The sequence below is a fragment of the Scyliorhinus torazame genome, chromosome 8, assembly GCF_047496885.1.
Source record: "Scyliorhinus torazame isolate Kashiwa2021f chromosome 8, sScyTor2.1, whole genome shotgun sequence".
Classification (NCBI taxonomy): domain Eukaryota; kingdom Metazoa; phylum Chordata; class Chondrichthyes; order Carcharhiniformes; family Scyliorhinidae; genus Scyliorhinus; species Scyliorhinus torazame.
In genome coordinates this window covers 244659826-244679992 of record NC_092714.1, presented here as the reverse complement: position 1 = coordinate 244679992, position 20167 = coordinate 244659826, and the positions used below count along the sequence as shown (strand labels likewise).

At 46.6% G+C, this 20167-nt stretch overlaps 1 protein-coding gene across 2 annotated transcripts in view; it reads right to left on the bottom strand.

Annotated features, from left to right (window-relative positions):
• Nucleotides 1-20167, bottom strand: part of LOC140428497 (disks large-associated protein 4-like) — a 730056-nt gene that overhangs the window by 523451 nt on the left and 186438 nt on the right. For both annotated transcript variants that reach the window (XM_072515044.1, XM_072515045.1), the window contains exon 2: nt 13894-14033. The gene's annotated coding sequence lies outside the window, so the exon portion shown is untranslated. The remainder of the gene's footprint in view (nt 1-13893; nt 14034-20167) is intronic.

Below are 20167 nucleotides of genomic sequence, written 5' to 3'. Positions count from 1 at the left end.
AGTATCTGAGGAGTCGCAAATGGTGCTGAACGTTGGGCAGTCATCATCAAATATCCCTACTGCTGATCTTATGATGGAAGGGAGGCCAGTGATGAAGTAGCTGAAGATGGTTGGGCCTAAGACACTACCCTGAGGAATTCCTTCAGTGATGTCCTGGAGTTGAGATGATTGACCTCCGACCACCACAACCATCTTCCTTTGTGCTAGTTAAGGCTCCAAACAGCAGAGAGTTTTCCCCTCTGATTCCCATTGACTCCAGTTTAGCTAGGGCTCCTTGATGCCATACTCAGTCAAATACTGCCTTGATGTCAAGGGCAGTCACTCTCACCTCACCTCTGGCATTCAGCTCTTTTGCCGGGTAGATGCCAGTGCTGTAGTGTACTGGAACAGCTTGGCTCGGGATGCGGTAAGTTATGAAGCATGTCTTCAGCACTATTGCCGGGATATTGTCATGGCCCATAGCCTTTGCAGTATCCAGTGCCTTCAGCTGTTTCTTGACATCATGTATTGGCTAAAGACTGACATCTGTGACCCTGGGGACATCCAGAGGAGACCGAGATGGATCATCCACTCGGCACTTCTAGCTAAAGATTATTGCGAATGACTCAGCCTTGTCTTTTGCACATATGTGCTGGGTTCCTCCATCATGAGGATGGGGATATTTATGGAGCCTCCTCCTCCAGTGAGTTGTTTAATTGTTCACCACCATTCACAGCTGGATGTGGCAGGACTGCAGAGCTTAGATCTGATGCGTTCTTTGTGGAATCGCTTAGCTCTATTACTTGCTTATGCTTTTTCAATAATGATAATCTTTATTGTCACAAGTAGGCTTACATTAACACTGCAATGAAGTTACTGTGAAAAGCCCTTAGTCGCCATATTCCAGCATCTGTTCGGGCAGACAGAGGGAGAATTCAGAATGTCCAATTCACCTAACAGCACGTCTTTCGGGATTTGTGGGAGGAAACCGGAGCACGCGGAGGAAACCCACACGGACAAGGGGAGGACGTGCAGACTCCTCACAGACTGGCACACAAGTAGTCCTGTGTTGTAGCTTCACCAGGGCGACACCTAATTTTTCAGAATGCCTGATGTTGCTCCTGGCATGCTCTCCTGCACTCTGCAAGCATGATTACTTGCATGTATGCAAGTACTCATGCAGAACTATCTCCTGGCTTCAAAGTGTAATGAGTACATATGGACTACAATTGTCATGCCTGTGCAAACTACTGACATTGCAATTATCACAAAATACAGCCAGAGCCTGGATTCAGGATCTGACCCAGGCGAGGGCATCTCCCTCTCCTTTGGAGTTTGAGCTTTCACAGCCATTTTACAGTTTAAGTTTAGCATGGATGTTATATTTTGGTTTCATGCTGATGCTAAACCTCTGGGTTGTGAATGAGTTATGAGTAACATCACATTATGGGATAGTTTTAGTTTCTGCTACCTCGTCAGTAATCTATTGGAACCGAATGTCCAGAATGAATAGAATAAAAAATATGAGTTCCAGAATTCATGGTCAATTTTCCCTCGAGTACCATCTCGGGGCTGAAAAGGAAAATCTACCCTAATATAATTAAGGTCTTGCCTATTTTGTGTTACATTTTATAACTACTGCTCTCAGACAGATTCTACACTTTAAAAGTTATTATTTACCAAAAATAACCAAATAGCCAAAATAAGGGACGGGATTCTCCCCTACCCGGCGGGGCGAGCGGTCCCGGTGCCGAGGAGTGGCGTGAACCACTCCGGCGTCGGGCCGCCCGGAAGGTGCGGAATCCTCCGCGGACCCCGGAGGGCCCCCCCCCCCCCCCGAGGACCCCGGAGGCCGCCCGCGGATCCAGGTCCAGCCGGTAAATACCTGTCGTACCATACGCCGGCGGGACCGGCCGAAAACGGGCGGCCACTTGGCCCATCGCGGGCTGGAGAATTTCCGGGGGGGGCGCTGCCAACAGCCCCCGACTGGCGCGGCGCGATTCCCGCCCCCGCCAACACCCCGGCACTGGAGAATTTGGCAGCCGGCGGGGGCGGGATTCACGCCGCCCCCCGGCGATTCTCCGACCCGGCGGGAGGTCGGAGAATCCCGCCCAAGATATTTCCCTGAATTCATCCAATACTTTGAACTTTCTCTGTTGTTGAACTCCTCTTATACTAAAAATGCATGACTTTCTGGATTTTCTCAGTTCCTCTTAGTCTGTAGTGTTACTGTACTGAACAACACAAACCCTTCCACTGCATAAATTCAGCATAAATGCGCAAAGAAAATGCTTGCACACATTGGTCTTTTTCTGCATTAATGGACAACAGAAAAAGCTCAGAACCTTATGAAATGGACACAAATTAAAGATACATTCAACTTGCTCGGCCTTGCTCAGTTTTCAAATCAACCTTCGGAAAGACAGCCTATTTTGCAAGCAGGTCAGGTTGGATTTATTTTATTTGTGACTTGGTGTAAAAAGCAGCTTGAAAGCTATTAACTGCTTTATATGCGAACACCATGACCCTTGTGTTTTTCAGCATTAAATTGGAACCGACATTCTTTAATGAGGAGTGTGCAGGCAATGTCAGGGCTGCAGTTGGTATGTGAAACAGGATATACATTGAAGACCAGCTGTCAATGAGATTCAGTGGTACATCTGTCGTGTTGGGTGTTCTGGTTTACAAACAAGCCAACAATGCTGGAAGTGGTATAACGCTATTTTATTAACTGTTCAACTATGCTAACATACTGTAAACGTGGGTATAAGCAATACCAGTTTAACTGTGGACCCTCTCCTATCACTAGCTACGGTGATGCACTCAGCACATGGTGAATGTCTGTGATGCAGGCTGTGAGCTCTGTGCTCTGAGCTGGCTGCTGCTAGAATGAGCGGGAACTCTCCTGTCCCCTGTCTTTATAGTGCTTGTGCTCTCACTGGTGATTGGCTGCGGTGTTATGTATGCTGGTTGGTCCTACTGCATGTCCATCAGTGTGTGTATGTGATTGCACCATAATGTACTGATGTATATTATGACAACATCTATTGCTAGGCCCAAAATATTCAGTTATACTTGTGTATGAAAATTGATTGCAGGATAAAAGTCACTCTCAAAATAAGGAGAGTTAAAAGAAAGAGAGCACCACGAGAGGCTTCTCAGAGATTTGTGACCCTGGAGATGTCTCGCGAGATTCATCTGAACCTTATGAGTTGCAATGTGGATCCCGTCCGAGTTGGGCTCATTTAAATATGTCTGCGCTGCATTCTGCTGGCTCCAGGGAACTAATGGCCTCCCCAGGGAACTAATGGCCTCCCCAGCAAGGCCTGGACTGAGTGCCATTTAGCACTAGTCTGCACAAAAATGGCACCTGGGGGAGATACCGACGCCATTGAAGACCTGTGGGTGGTCGGGAATAAGGGTGGCCCCCTGGCTTTCCCTCTGGCATCCAGGCACCTTGGCACTACCAGCCTTGCACCATGTACCGCCAGTCTGGCACTGCCAAGGTGCCAGGGTGGCACTGCCAGGCTGGCAGGCACACTGCCAAGATGGCAGTACCGGGGGGCCCAGACTTCCAAGCCTGAAGGATCCATGCCCATGAAAGGAGGGAAAGATGGGGGTACGAAAGATGAGGTGGAGGGAGGGTAAAGGGTGGCTATGAAAAGGTCGCATAAAGACTGAGTGCTTAAGGGTGGTGATCCTGAAAGGTGGGGGTGGCAAAAGGGGACATGGGGAGGCCTGTAAAGGGGATGAGCCCTCAGTAACCCCATAACGTGTTGTCCTTACTTGGGGGTGTGTGGGGTAATGCCCACATGTACGGGGTGTGACATTGCCCGTGGGTGGGGGGATCCTCAAGCTCACTTAGAGATCGGGGCATCTATTCAAAATGGCGGCCTGATCTCTGAGGAGTGGGTCTCACCGGTGGGTTCAGCTCCCAGTGTGGGCCTGACGGGGACAAACTCCCCAAAAATGACAGCGTGGTTGAATAGCGGCATGAATCTCACCCAAAAAAACGACGAGAAACGTCTTTCCTAATTCGCCCAAAATGACAGTTAGAAATGTTATCGATGAATCGCGCCGCAAATTACAAATTGATTCCTATGTAAGTAACTGTTGTATTTGAACTAATTGAAAACTAATGTCCTAACCACACTACATCCGGGATGCCCAATTGTACTTTGCCAAGATTCACTTACCTCAGTCATCAGTTTTACTTAGCTCCACAGTCCAGCCATGCATTTAGCAGCTTATAGTTATTATTATTCCCATAATGTGTGCTTTCGATCCAACAAATCTATTTTCACTTTGTACCCCCAAAAAATCTTGAACTTCAATTATACCTGTTGCTTTATTTTTTTGGTCAGGACAGATTTATATGTTGTTATAATTGAATCCAGAGGGGTGGAACGGACGAGATAAGATGGCTCAGTTAGACCTACTGTCAAAGGACAAATCTCATGTGATTGAGCAGTACTTTGTTGTATTTGAAAGTGGTGATCGAGAGCTTGAGTACCGCCAACAGCATGTTTCACTTCTGACTGGCGAAACATGATTGCCAGTCATTACTCATGTTTGCTCATGAGTGATAACTGGCTCATCCGACGTGCGAGAGCTCCAAAGCAAGATAAACGTTTCTTGCCAAAATCCTCATTTCATAGAATCCCTACAGTGCAGAAGAATCCCTACAGTGCAGAAGAAGGCCATACGGCCCATCGGCTCTGCACCGACCCTCTGAAAGAGCACCCTAACCTAGCCACCACCCCCCCCCCCCCCCCCCCCCCCCCCCGGGCCACCATTCCCGCAACCCCACCCAACGTAAACATCTTTAGACACTATAGGACAATTTTAGCAAGGCTAGTCCACCAAACCTGCACATCTTTGGACAGTGGGAGGAAACCCACGCAGACACGGGCAGGAAGTGAAACTCCACACAGCCAGTCACCCAAGGCCAGAATTGAACCCGGGTCCCTGGCGCTATGAGGCAGCAGTGCTAACCACCGTGCCGCCCATGATTTATACCACCTTATCTCTCAAAGTTCTGTCTAGCACAAAATTAAATAAAAATCTAAATGTCCAGAAATAAACTACAGAGTAGAATAATGGATTAATAGTTATGGGTAATGAGATTGTAACGTGTATCATGATGTTACAGTGACTGCAGCAATCATGTACAAGAAATTAAGAGGAAAGATAGATTAGTCTACACATGAGAAAAATATGCTTACCTAGAAGCTTATTACGCATATCGTGTAAATGAATAGTGTTTTTGAAGAAACCTATTTGAGTTAGAACTAAGTCACGTGCAATGTGTCTTATGTTCTTATGGTCTTATGGTGACTTGTGGCCTAATCTCCATTGGCAAGGTTCCTTTATACTGACATGGTATTCCATCTGCCACTTCTTTGCCCACTGTCCTAGCCTCTCCAAATCCTTCTGCAGCCCCCCTGCTTCCTCAATACTACCTGTCCCTCTGCATATCTTTGTATCATCTGCAAACCTAGCAACATTGCCCTCAGTTCCTTCTTCCAGACCGTTAATGTATATTGTGAAAAGTTGTGGTCCCAGCACTGACCCCTGAGGCACACCAGTAGTCACCGGCTGCCATCCTGAAAAGAAAACATCCCCACTCTCTGCCTTCTGCCTGTCAGCCAATCCTCTATCCATGCCAGGATTTTACCCTTAACACCATGGGCTCCTAACTTATTTAACAGCCTCCTATACGGCACCTTGTCAAAGGCCTTGTGGAAATCTAAATAGATCACACCAACTGGTTCTCCATTGTCTAACTTCCCTGTTACCTCCTCAAAGAACTCTATCAGATTTTTCAGTCATGACCTCCCCTTGACAATGCCATGCTGACTCAGTCCTATTTTCTCTTGCACTTCCAAGTACTCTGCAATCTCTTCTTCAATAATGGACTCTAAAATTTTACCAATGACCAAAGTCAGGCTAATCGGTCTATAATGTCCCATCTTCTGCCTTCCTCCCTTCCTAGTACGGGTGTTACATTGGCCATTTTCCAGTCCACTGGGACCATCCCTGACTCCTGTGATTCCTGAACAACCACTACCAATGCCTCCACAATCTCCTCAGCTATCTCCTTTAGAACCCTTGGATGTAGTCCATCCGGTCCAGGTGATTTGTCCACCTTCAAACCTTTCCGTTTCCCCAGAACCTTCTCCATAGTGATGGCCATTACACTCACCTCTGGCCCCTGATTTTCCTGAAGTTCTGGTACCCCACTGGTGTCCTCGACCGTGAAGGCTCATGCAAAGTAACTATTCAGTTGCTTCAGTCCTTTAAAAGCACTTGTCTTTGCAGGGGCAGGCCAGTTGATTTCGGCGTGAGAACAGCTGGTGAGTCAGTTTCAGCGGGAGCAGTGCAGAAGTGGCTGCTGGGAGGTAAGTCTGTCCTTTAAAAGCACTTGTCTTTGCAGGGGCAGGCCAGTCGATTTCGGCGGGAGAACAGCTGGTGAGTCAGTTTCAGCGGGAGCAGTGCAGAAGTGGCTGCTGGGAGGTAAGTCTGTCCTTTAAAAGCACTTGTCTTTGCAGGGGCAGGCCAGTCGATTTCGGCAGGAGAACAGCTGGTGAGTCAGTTTCAGCGGGAGCAGTGCGAAAGTGGCGGCTGGGAGGTAAGTCTGTCCTTTAAAAGCACTTGTCTTTGCAGGGGCAGGCCAGTCGATTTCGGCGGGAGAACAGCTGGTGAGTCAGTTTCAGCAGGAGCAGTGCGGAAGTGGCTGCTGGGAGGTAAGTCTGTCCTTTAATAACACTTGTCTTTGCAGGGGCAGGCCAGTCGATTTTGGCGTGAGAACAGCTGGTGAGTCAGTTTCAGCGGGAGCAGTGCGGAAGTGGCTGCTGGGAGGTAAGTCTGTCCTTTAAAAGCACTTGTCTTTGCAGGGGCAGGCCAGTCGATTTCGGCGTGAGAACAGCTGGTGAGTCAGTTTCAGCGGGAGCAGTGCGGAAGTGGCTGCTGGGAGGTAAGTCTGTCCTTTAAAAGCACTTGTCTTTGCAGGGGCAGGCCAGTCGATTTCGGCGTGAGAACAGCTGGTGAGTCAGTTTCAGCGGGAGCAGTGCGGAAGTGGCTGCTGGGAGGTAAGTCTGTCCTTTAAAAACACTTGTCTTTGCAGGGGCAGGCCAGTCAATTTCGGCGTGAGAACAGCTGGTGAGTCAGTTTCAGCGGGAGCAGTGCGGAAGTGGCTGCTGGGAGGTACGTCTGTCCTTTAAAAGCACTTGTCTTTGCAGGGGCAGGCCAGTCGATTTCGGCGGGAGAACAGCTGGTGAGTCAGTTTCAGCGGGAGCAGTGCGGAAGTGGCTGCTGGGAGGTAAGTCTGTCCTTTAAAAGCACTTGTCTTTGCAGGGGCAGGCCAGTCGATTTCGGTGGGAGACCAGCTGGTGAGTCAGTTTCAGCGGGAGCAGTGCGGAAGTGGCTGCTGGGAGGTAAGTCTGTCCTTTAAAAACATTTGTCTTTGCAGGGGCAGGCCAGTCGATTTCGGCGGGAGTGGAGCTGGCTGGTTAGTCAATTTCAGCAGGAGCTGAGAATTTTTTTTTAAAAATTAGTTTTTTGGGCGGGAACAGGAAGTCGACCCGCGGACGTCTGGGAAGACCCTCACCAATAAATTCTGGTGGAGAGGAAACCCGAGACACTACACGTGTAGTGTCTCCCACCCGCCCTCCTCCTCGAACCTAATAATAAAACCCATTGGTCTGAGGTAAGTACCATATTTTATTATATTATTATTATTTTTTTTATAAAAAATTTAATTTAGTTGTTAGCCAGATCTTGGTAGAAAGTTAGAGGAATGGCAGGGAAGGGAGTGCAATGTTCCTCCTGCAGGATGTTTGAGGCGAGGGATGCAGTTAGTGTCCCTGCTGATTTTACCTGCAGGAAGTGCTGCCATCTCCAGCTCCTCCAAGACCGAGTTAGGGAACTGGAGCTGGAGTTGGAAGAACTTCGGATCATTCGGGAGGCAGAAGGGGTCATAGATAGCAGCTTCAGGGAATTAGTTACACCAAAGATTGGAGATAGGTGGGTAACTGTAAGAGGGACTGGGAAAAAGCAGTCAGTGCAGGGATCCCCTGCGGTCGTTCCCCTGAGAAACAAGTATACCGCTTTGGATACTTGTGGGGGGGGGGGGACTTACCAGGGGTAAGCCATGGGGTACGGGCCTCTGGCACGGAGTCTGTCCCTGTTGCTCAGAAGGGAAGGGGGGAGAGGAGCAGAGCATTAGTAATTGGGGACTCTATAGTCAGGGGCACAGATAGGAGATTTTGTGGGAGCGTGAGAGACTCACGTTTGGTATGTTGCCTCCCAGGTGCAAGGGTACGTGATGTCTCGGATCGTGTTTTCCGGGTCCTTAGGGGGGAGGGGGAGCAGCCCCAAGTCGTGGTCCACATTGGCACTAACGACATAGGTAGGAAAGGGGACAAGGATGTCAGGCAGGCTTTCAGGGAGCTAGGATGGAAGCTCAGAGCTAGAACACACAGAGTTGTTATCTCTGGGTTGTTGCCCGTGCCACGTGATAGTGAGATGAGGAATAGGGAGAGAGAGCATTTAAACACGTGGCTACAGGGATGGTGCAGGCGGGAGGGATTCAGATTTCTGGATAACTGGGGCTCTTTCTGGGGAAGGTGGGACCTCTACAGACAGGATGGTCTACATCTGAACCTGAGGGGCACAAATATCCTGGGGGGGAGATTTGGTAGTGCTCTTTGGGGGGGTTTAAACTAATGCAGCAGGGGCATGGGAACCTGGATTGTAGTTTTAGGGTAAGGGAGATGAGAGTATAGAGGTCAGGAGCACAGATTTGACGTCGCAGGAGGGGGCCAGTGTTCAGGTAGGTGGTTTGAAGTGTGTCTACTTCAATGCCAGGAGTATACGAAACAAGGTAGGGGAACTGGCAGCATGGGTTGGTACCTGGGACTTCGATGTTGTGGCCATTTCGGAGACATGGATAGAGCAGGGACAGGAATGGATGTTGCAGGTTCCGGGGTTTAGGTGTTTTAGTAAGCTCAGAGAAGGAGGCAAAAGAGGGGGAGGTGTGGCGCTGCTAGTCAAGAGCAGTATTACGGTGGCGGAGAGGATGCTAGATGGGGACTCTTCTTCCGAGGTAGTATGGGCTGAAGTTAGAAACAGGAAAGGAGAGGTCACCCTGTTGGGAGTTTTTTTATAGGCCTCCTAATAGTTCTAGGGGTGTAGAGGAAAGGATGGCGAAGATGATTCTGGATAAGAGCGAAAGTAACAGGGTAGTTATTATGGGAGACTTTAACTTTCCAAATATTGACTGGAAAAGATATAGTTTGAGTACAATAGATGGATCGTTTTTTGTACAGTGTGTGCAGGAGGGTTTTATGTTGACAGGCCAACAAGAGGAGAGGCCACGTTGGATTTGGTTTTGGGTAATGAACCAGGCCAGGTGTTGGATTTGGAGTTAGGAGAGCACTTTGGGGACAGTGACCACAATTCGGTGACGTTTACGTTAATGATGGAAAGGGATAAGTATACACCGCAGGGCAAGAGTTATAGCTGGGGGAAGGGCAATTATGATGCCATTAGACGTGACTTGGGGGGGGATAAGGTGGAGAAGTAGGCTGCAAGTGTTGGGCACACTGGATAAGTGGGGCGTGTTCAAGGATCAGCTACTGCGTGTTCTTGATAAGTATGTACCGGTCAGGCAGGGAGGAAGGCGTTGAGCGAGGGAACCGTGGTTTACCAAGGAAGTGGAATCTCTTGTTAAGAGGAAGAAGGAGGCCTATGTGAAGATGAGGTGTGAAGTTTCGGTTGGGGCGATGGATAGTCACAAGGTAGCGAGGAAGGATCTAAAGAGAGAGCTAAGACGAACAAGGAGGGGACATGAGAAGTATTTGGCAGGAAGGATCAAGGAAAACCCAAAAGCTTTCTATAGGTATGTCAGGAATAAGCGAATGACTCGGGAAAGAGTAGGACCAGTCAAGGACAGGGATGGGAAATTGTGTGTGGAGTCTGAAGAGATAGGCGAGATACTAAATGAATATTTTTCGTCAGTATTCACTCAGGAAAAGGATAATGTTGTGGAGTAGAATGCTGAGCCCCAGGCTAATAGAATAGATGGCATTGAGGTACGTAGGGAAGAGGTGTTGGCAATTCTGGACAGGCTGAAAATAGATAAGTCCCCGGGACCTGATGGGATTTATCCTAGGATTCTGTGGGAGGCCAGGGAAGAGATTGCTGGACCTTTGGCTTTGATTTTTATGTCATCATTGGCTACAGGAATAGTGCCAGAGGACTGGAGGACAGCAAATGTGGTCCCTTTGTTCAAAAAGGGGAGCAGAGACAACCCCGGCAACTATAGACCGGTGAGCCTCACGTCTGTAGTGGGTAAAGTCTTGGAGGGGATTATAAGAGACAAGATTTATAATCATCTAGATAGGAATAATATGATCAGGGATAGTCAGCATGGCTTTGTGAAGGGTAGGTCATGCCTCACAAACCTTATTGAGTTCTTTGAGAAGGTGACTGAACAGGTAGATGAGGGTAGAGCAGTTGATGTGGTGTATATGGATTTCAGCAAAGCGTTTGATAAGGTTCCCCACGGTAGGCTATTGCAGAAAATACGGAGGCTGGGGATTGAGGGTGATTTAGAGATGTGGATCAGAAATTGGCTAGCTGAAAGAAGACAGAGGGTGGTGGTTGATGGGAAATGTTCAGAATGGAGTACAGTCACAAGTGGAGTACCACAAGGATCTGTTCTGGGGCCGTTGCTGTTTGTCATTTTTATCAATGACCTAGAGGAAGGCGCAGAAGGGTGGGTGAGTAAATTTGCAGACGATACTAAAGTCGGTGGTGTTGTCGATAGTGTGGAAGGATGTAGCAGGTTACAGAGGGATATAGATAAGCTGCAGAGCTGGGCTGAGAGGTGGCAAATGGAGTTTAATGTAGAGAAGTGTGAGGTGATTCACTTTGGAAGGAATAACAGGAATGCAGAATATTTGGCTAATGGTAAAGTTCTTGAAAGTGTGGATGAGCAGAGGGATCTAGGTGTCCATGTACATAGATCCCTGAAAGTTGCCACCCAGGTTGATAGGGTTGTGAAGAAGGACGATGGAGTGTTGGCCTTTATTGGTAGAGGGATTGAGTTCCGGAGTCGGGAGGTCATGTTGCAGCTGTACAGAACTCTGGTACGGCCGCATTTGGAGTATTGCGTACAGTTCTGGTCACCGCATTATAGGAAGGACGTGGAGGCTTTGGAGCGGGTGCAGAGGAGATTTACCAGGATGTTGCCTGGTATGGAGGGAAAATCTTATGAGGAAAGGCTGATGGACTTGAGGTTGTTTTCGTTGGAGAGAAGAAGGTTAAGAGGAGACTTAATAGAGGCATACAAAATGATCAGGGGGTTGGATAGGGTGGACAGTGAGAGCCTTCTCCCGCGGATGGAAATGGCTGGCACGAGGGGACATAACTTTAAACTGAGGGGTAATAGATATAGGACAGAGGTCAGAGGTAGGTTCTTTACGCAAAGAGTAGTGAGGCCGTGGAATGCCCTACCTGCTACAGTAGTGAACTCGCCAACATTGAGGGCATTTAAAAGTTTATTGGATAAACATATGGATGATAATGGCATAGTGTAGGTTAGATGGCTTTTGTTTCGGTGCAACATCGTGGGCCGAAGGGCCTGTACTGTGCTGTATTGTTCTATGTTCTATGTTCTATGCTCTGCCATTTCCGAGGATAGATCCAAATAATTTTCAATGTGGAAACCAAGCCACAAACCTTGTGGTCCATTATTTGACCATTTTTTCACCATCCACGTCATTCTAGTTGATTTTGGTAGCATTCCTTGCCCTAGTCGACTGTTCATCAACCATTTTCCCATCGTTTGACTGCAACAAGTCATGAGATCAATGTAGGTTAAGTGCATTAAGGAATGCAGGCTAATTTGTCCACTATCAGCATTTCACATTGACAGCAAAAATGGATTTCAATGTAAGTAAATTCCAATTTGTCATTTCTCAACTGGGCATTTTGCCTGACCCAGCTTCTCTGGGCAGGCAACCTTCAGGGTTCTGATCCCTGTGCCTAGTTTACCAGATATGTTTTGCTCCATCCGCCTCATGTCACATACTGGGAGCTGAATATTCTTGTAGTTGAATTACGCTTGTTGTGCCATCTCCCCATTCGCCGCCCCACAGATGGTTAAGTGGCTGGCAAGCTAGCTTCACTTGCACAGATGTTGTTTGATCAATCAACCTGTTATGCTTTGACAGCATGAGAGAGCACGCCGAGCAACTTTGGGGGTTCCTGACAGTTTGTTTAATTAAAAAAGCACAAAATAGTTTCACTATTATTTAATATAAAATCTCTATTTAAACCACCCACATTGAAATCAGCAAATAGCGCAATCCACTTGCCATTATCATTATTGTTGATGACAAAGTTGTCCCTTGCAGTGTTAAATGTGCTGGCTATTTCAGGCAGAAACAGGTCGCTCAGTGGATTCTTTGCATCTCAATGAAGTGTGATTGCCTTTTGTATTTCTCAGGTATGGTGCCACATGAGGATTTCAGCTAAAGAGAAACTGGGCAAAACTAAATACTTTCTGTGGACAGTATCAGTGTGACAGTGCAAGTGAGGAGTTCTTTGTCGCACGTTCAGTCAATGCGAGAATCACAAATAACATTGCACTACTACTATAATGTACATTGAACCAGAAAAAAGTGCAAACAGGTCAGATTTATGGGGCAGGATTCTCCCTTCTGGGGACTAAGTCTCCACGCCCGCCGGAAAACAGGCGGGAATCACTCCGGACTTTTTCCTAGACAGTCCGGGGTGATTCTCCGTCTTCAAGGGGGCTAGCAGGGCCCCAGCATGGGTCCCGCAGCTCTGGCTGCCGGCATGGCCCTGCAGTTATGCCCACGCGGCTGCGCATGCGCATGGTGGCCATCTTCGCGTCTGGCCCCGCGCAACATGTCGGAGCCTTACAGGGGCCTGGCGCGGAGGAACATAGGCCCCCCCCCCCGGAATGAGTGCGCCCACCGATCGGTAGCCACCGATCGCGGACCTGGCCACCGTGGAGGCCCACCCCAGAGTCGGATCGTCCCTGCTCCCCCCCACCAGGATGGCCCCCGCAGCCAGAACACCAAGGTCCCGTCGGGTGGGACAACGCGTGAACCACGCCGGCGGGACTCAGCGGAACTCGGCGGTCACACGTCCCGTCGAGTGTGGAGAAATCGGGTCGCAGGAGAATCGCGTGCCGGCGTGGGAGCCTATTTTGGGTAATTCTCCGTCCCCGCGCCAAGCGCGATTTCGGTGCGGAGGGTCGGATAATCCCGCCCATGGAGTATTGAGTTCCAGCAATATCTTTCATGTCCTTGATTAGGACAGGATATTTCAGGTGTAGTCAGGGAAGGGGGTGAGTAATGGGCTTTTAATGGAATTCTTTGAAATACTAGTTTAAGAAAAAATATTCCAGTCAGGGTTATAGATTCAAATAAATTTTCCATTGTGAATCACAGGCCTTTCACGTGAGTACCAATGATAAGCAGTGTTGGCTGTATTGACAACGCACCTAAAAGATTACACTTACCTCGGCTTAAGAGCACTTGCTGTAACAGCACCATTATAGGCACAAAATGCAGCATTTTACAGAGTTCCATAGATTTTGTGAAGAATGGTGCCAACAGCTTAAAAAGACAATGTAGAATTTAGATCACTTATTTTCTTGTCACATCTCACTAGGTATACCTGTACAGTATTCCTCAAGACCCAGAAGCAGACCAAGCTCAGTGGAGCAGCAGCGCTAAACTACTTGTTTCATTTTCTCATCATCACTTGTACACGTCTGTGCATGGCAACTGCCAAGTTGTTGCTTGGGGGAGAAGAAGTCCGTTTACAATGGTGATGTGGTTGGTTTCACAGGCAAGGGAGTTCATTTGCACTCACCTAGCTAGTTGCGACACTGGTAGCAGGTTTTCTGTTGGCTACAATAGGTTACTCTGTCAGACGGCTTCAATGTAGGACTGCAGGACTTCCAACAGCATGTCAAACTGAGCAGGCACGTGATGCCAAGTGAGGCCAAAGGCCTGAAAAGTAAATAACAAAATAGTAATGTAAATTTATGCTGGGTGGTAACGACATTAACAATTACATTTTTAAATCAAACTTGCTTAACTCTTAATGTGTGGTTAAGTTAAAGAGTACTGAGGAGTAATTTATGTTTCTTTGCTAAAACTATTTCAGAGCTGAATTTTTTTGACTGATTTGAAAACATGGCTGTGAATGAACTTACATTACTGGGTGCCAGTCTGGCAGTGCCAATATGCCTGGATGCCAGTTTGCCTGTTCTGGGAGCCAATTTGCCCAGGGGTGCCGTGTCCAGATGAGATGGGGTGATTGGGGGGTTGAGGATCCTCTAATCACTAAGTTTGGGCATGTGGGATTATCAGGTATTGCTGTACCTAAGAGGCTGATGACCTTTGGTTAAACCTAGGAGTTTACCATTGGCTATTGATACATAGCTCTGCCCTGACAGGCGGAGTATAAGAACCGGTGCCGTCCCAGCAGCCTTCACTTTCTGTACCGAAACTGCTAGGGAACAAGTTCTAGTCGATTAAAGCCTTCAGTTACGAAATCACTTTGTCTTGAGTGTAATTGATTATGCATCAGGGCATTAGGGTGTCCCTGGTGTGGGGGGAGGGGTCAAGAGATCAGTGCAGCATTTAAAAATGGTGCCTTGATCTCTTCCTGTCAGTACAGGAAGTGAATGTAAGTGCGGCCTTGACGGGCGTTCCTCAGGAGATTTACGATGTTTGGGACTTCTCGTGGGATCTAACGAGATCTCGCGAGACGTCGTAATCTGGATCTTGCCTTCACTGGGCGGGATCCAGATCTGCATATTTAAGTCAGCAGTTAGACCCACTTGAATATGTCTGCGCCGGAGTATCCCAAACTCGGGATCAAATGTCCAAGCCTTGGAGACCCTGCCATGGCACCGTTTAGCACAGGTTTCCACAAAGGTGGACGTGGGGGTGTCTCCCAGGCGATCGGAGGCCTCAGGTGGTCGGGCTCTGGGCAGTGTGGTACCCTGGCATCCCCAATGCCACCTGGGCACTGCCAACCTGGCACCCTGGCAGAGCCACCCCATCAGTGCCAACGTTCCCAGGTGGCACTGTCAAGTGCCAGGCTGGCACTGCCATGGTGTCAAGGTGCCAGTTTGCCTGATCCAGGTGCCAGTTTACCCAGCGGTGCCTTGCTCTTGTGAGGTGGGGTGATGGGGGGACTAGAGGGCCCCCTAATCGGTACATTGGGGCATTGAAGGGTTAGGGGTTTTGAGAGGTTGGGCAGCATTTAAAAATGGTCGTCAGTGCAGGAAATGAATGTAAGTGCAACCTTGATGGGGTGTTCCTCCCTTTGAACCAGGAAGAAAACAAAGTCCCGTTTAATAGTGGGTCATTCTTGGCACTGCAGGCAGTGAGAAACACCCTGCTAAACACATCCAAAACAGGACTCTGTTTTTCCTGTTAAATTGCACTCATAGTTACTGAAAAACTGTCCTTCAAATTACCATCTGGGACATGTGCATACAAAGTCTTTAACATTTACCTGAAATTTGTTTGTCTGCTGTTACATCAAATTGTTTAATGTAAGCAAAGAAATTTCCGATGAACCTGTCAGGCATTGATGCATTACCCTAAAGAGGTAACATCAAGGGCAGAATAACATTGGGAGCAGGATTAAGTCATTTAGCACATAGCCACTCATTTTTATAGCCAGCTTTTAAATCCAAATCTCATGCCTTTTCTATATATTCCACAATATGCTTACTGGGAAGTAGCCAGCCCAAATTGTTTTCCTTTTAATGCCCCAGTGGTGTCCATAACGTGCCGGCAATATATCTACGAGGCCAATCAATTTCAGGCGTCTGGTTTTTGGTATGGACTGTCAGTGCACCACTTACTTCAAGTTCAAAAGTGAGCTCAAGTGAATTTTCACTCCATATATTTCTTTTGGCTAGCGTCACAATTGCTATCCCGAATTGTAGTTTTACTGTTCAAAAAACAGGACTGACATTATTCTTTTTGTCGAAACATTCTCTTTGGAAGAACCAAATTCTGGTCTTACACATTGTCCAATTTAACAAACCTCTCAGAAACTTATTTGTGTGTGTTGGATTGGCCAACATTCAATGTTATAAATTCATTCCTGATTCTCAATGATGGATGATTTCCAGCATAGACCTTCTTTTCTTAAAAGCTTTCAAAAATATAATGCTGCTTCTCCAAGTTCCTGTTCAATGGGGAGCTAAAGTTTCTTCATTCAAGTTTAAACATAGGCCAGTGACACATATTATACCGGAATATTGCTAATTGAACACAGGAGAGCCACCTGATGCGAGCAAGCATACTGTTGCAATGACATTATAGGGTCCCCTTGTGCTGAATGCTACAATCACACAGAATGTTCCAGAGAGTGGGAAACAAAAGCTGCTGTTGCTTTGTAATACCAACTGAAGTTTCACTGAACACAGCAACCTTGAAATTAAGTCTTGTACAATATGAAGAAAAACTGCTCACAAACATTAAATTCCTTGGTCCATTATTTGAATGGAGTTGTTAGGCCTCAGTCAAATTTACCAAATGTAAGCATTCATCCACTAATTTTATTAAAAAATCATTCATCGGGGTAGCACATGGCATAGTGGTTAGCACTGCTGCCTATGGCGCTGAGGACACGGGTTCAAATCCCGGCCCTGGGTCACTGTCCGTGTGGGGTTTGCACATTCTCCCTGTGTCTGCGTGGGTTCCACCCCCACAACCCAAAGATGTGCAGGTTAGGTGGATTGGCCACGCTAAATTGCCCCTTAATTGGAAAAAAATAATTGGGTACTCTAAATTGTAAAAAAATATCATTCATAGTGTGTGGATGTTACTGACAAGGCCAGAATTTATTGGTCATCCTTGAGAGGTGCTGTTGAGTTGCATTATGGAGTCCATGCTGCAGGTATGATGTAGGTACAACCACAGTGTAGTTAGGGAGGGAATCCAGTATTTCTATCCAGTGACAATGAAGGAACAGTGACATAGTCCCAAGACAGGATAGCATGTGACTGGGAAGGGGACTTGTAGGAAGTGTTGTTCCCATTAATCTATTGCCATTATTCTTGATGGTGGCAGATGTCACAGGTCTGGGATGTGTTGTCAAAAGAGCCTCGGTGAGTTTCTGCAATGCATCTTGTAAATGGTACACATTGTGCGATGGTGGTGGAAGGAATGAGTGTCTAAGGTGGCGGATGGGGTGCCGATCAAGTGGGATGCTTTCCCTTTGATGATACAGGCAAGTGGAGATTATTTTATCATACTCCTGACTTGTGCCTCGCAGAGGTGGACAGGCTTTGGGGAGTCAGGAATCCCAACCTCGGATCTGCTCTCGTAACCACAGTATTTATATGGCTGGCCCGGCTCAGTTTCTGCTCAGTGGTAGCCCCAGAATGTTGAGAGTCACCACTGATAATGCAATGGAATGTCAAGGGGAAATGGCTAGATTCTCCCTCATTGGAGATGGTCATTGCCTGGCACTTGTGTGGGATGAATGCCATTTGGCACTTATCATGCTACATGTGGACACAAACTGCTTAAGTAGCCGAGGACTCATGAATGGTGCTGAACATTGTCTAATCATCAGTAAACATTTTCACTTCCGGCCTTCTGAGGGAGGGAAGGCCATCGATGAAGCAGCTGAAGGTGGTCGGCTCGAGGACTCTATTGTGAGGAACTCCTGCACTGATGTCTTGGGACTGAAATAATTGACCTCCAACAACCATAACCACCTTCCTTTGAACTACATATGACTCCAACCAGCGAAGAAATTTCCCCCCGAATTCATTAATTCGACTTTTGCTCAGTCTGCCTGATACCACAATTGGTCAAATGCTGCCTAAACGTCAAGGGCAGTCATGCTCAGGTGACCACTCAAATTCAGTTCTTTGACCAAGTTTGGACGTGGGCTGTAATGAGGTCTGGAGCTGAGTGGTCCTGCTGGGACCCAAACTAAGCATCAGTTTTGATAACAGTGTCGATGAAACCTTTGTTCATAATATTGCTACTTGGAGGTTCGTTCCCTCCCAATTAAGTTAAGTGAAGTTAGAAAAAACATATATACATATACATGTATCGAGTTTGCTTGTTAAGACTGTTAAAGGTTACGGTCAAATTGCTTAATTACACAAGAAAAGGTAAATATGAACATGCACCCATGTATATGGATGCGGGCAGGCACACACACAGACGTTTATTTATCGCCTTCCATGACTTTGAGGAGATCCCAGACAATAAAGTACTTTTAAAGTGTAACCATCATTGCCATATAATAAACATAGCACGGAGTTTCTGTACAGTAAGATTCCACAAACAGCAAATTGATGATGGCCAAATAATCCATTCTTTAAAAGACATGAAAATGAATGAAATGAAATGAAATGAAAACGCTTATTGTTACAAGTAGGCTTCAAATGAAGTTACTGTGAAAAGCCCCTAGTCGCCACATTCCGGCGCCTGTTCGGGGAGGCTGTTACGGGAAGGCTGTTAACCGACATCGGTTAAGGATGAAGATTGACCAGGGCATGCAGGAGAATTCCTCTACACGTCTTTATGGAAATAGAAAATCCCATTCTTATGCAATTCTGTTGATACACAACTGATTTCCATTATGGCCTGAGTTATTGCCTTATCAATATAGCAGCATTCTAATTATTTGATGAATACTTTCAATTATGTTTTGTTATGTAAGTTATTACTCCTGAAACAGTAAAAAGAGAAAAAAAATAACAGAGATGGGTTCTGAAGGAAAGGCAGCAGCACTCAGGAATATGCTGACAGTGGACAGGTTGCAGTATTTGCTATTCTTTGCTTCTGTCCCAGCTGGTGTCCAGTTAGAATACTCGGGCAATACTTGGTAACAACCAATCAACGACGGCTGCGCAGCTGAAGAATGTTCAGTGTTGTGCAATGCAGTGGATACTTCTTTTTATAAAAAAACTGCATAACAGGCGATCAGGTAAGTGAGGCACTTTGAAATAAAAGAGGGTCGGGAAAATAAACCAAAACTGGCTCAACTATCAATTCTAGGAGAGTACAATTCTGTCACTTTTAAAATATGTTACCCTTTGTGATGAGTTCTTGTTTAAAAAAAAGGGCAGCGGTAACATACAGTCACTTTTGTCCTATTAACCAGAAAGCATGAATACAGGGCAATGACAAGTCCTGACTTTTACTGCAGTGCAAAGCAGCATTTAGTTATTGCAGTCTAACCTTCAACTTGTCTAACCTTTAGATTTGCTATCGTAAAGCCGCTGGAGTGTGAATTTATGTCCAGAGCAAAAGAAAAAATGTACTGGGAAGCTGTCTCATTCTGACAGCTGACAAGAAGGCTTATAAGGCTCTACAAGAGACTGAAAATGTGAACTACTTTGTAAATCAAGGCAGGCTTCTACTGATCATTTCTACTGTGATAAATTATGCGTTTGAGTCAGGAACGTAACACAGATAGAGAAACTCGAAAAACATTCCTGAAATGGAGAATCAGCGCCTTTTAACTTAACAGTTGACCTTCTTAGCGATGGGATACATTTCCCTTGGAATACAGTCAGAATATCAATGACTATTTTAGACAGCTAATAGCAGCAGTACCATCAACCTGCAGCGATTTAGCCCTAGTTTGTAAATATTTTATACTATATAATATATATAATATACTATTTTATATAGTTTGTAAATATTACATACAGTTGTGTTTGATGTACAGATCTGGAAAGCTAATTAAAGCGGCTTTATAGCCACAACCTTAAAACTCAATTTTAAGAAAGAAACAGATTTGTTTCATCTCAATTTTTGAATTTGTTTGAATTAAAAATTTTGAGTTAATGCACCCTCAAAATGAACTGAGAAGGCCCATTCATCACAAGGTATCTAACAACCCACTGGAAAGTGCAAAAGTAAGGTACAGCAAGCTGGAGAAGAGGACAAAGGGCATTGCAGTGTCACAGGGAGCCCATCAGTGCCAGGAACTATCAACTAGCAACAGAAATACGAGAAAAACACATGAAGTTAGTCAATCCAGCTTCCCCAGAACAATGGTTTGATCGCCCCGTCTTCTGCACGTGCTCTGCAGTTACAGGCGTTGTTTGAAATTGTTTGTAGTGTCAATGACAGTCAACAAACTA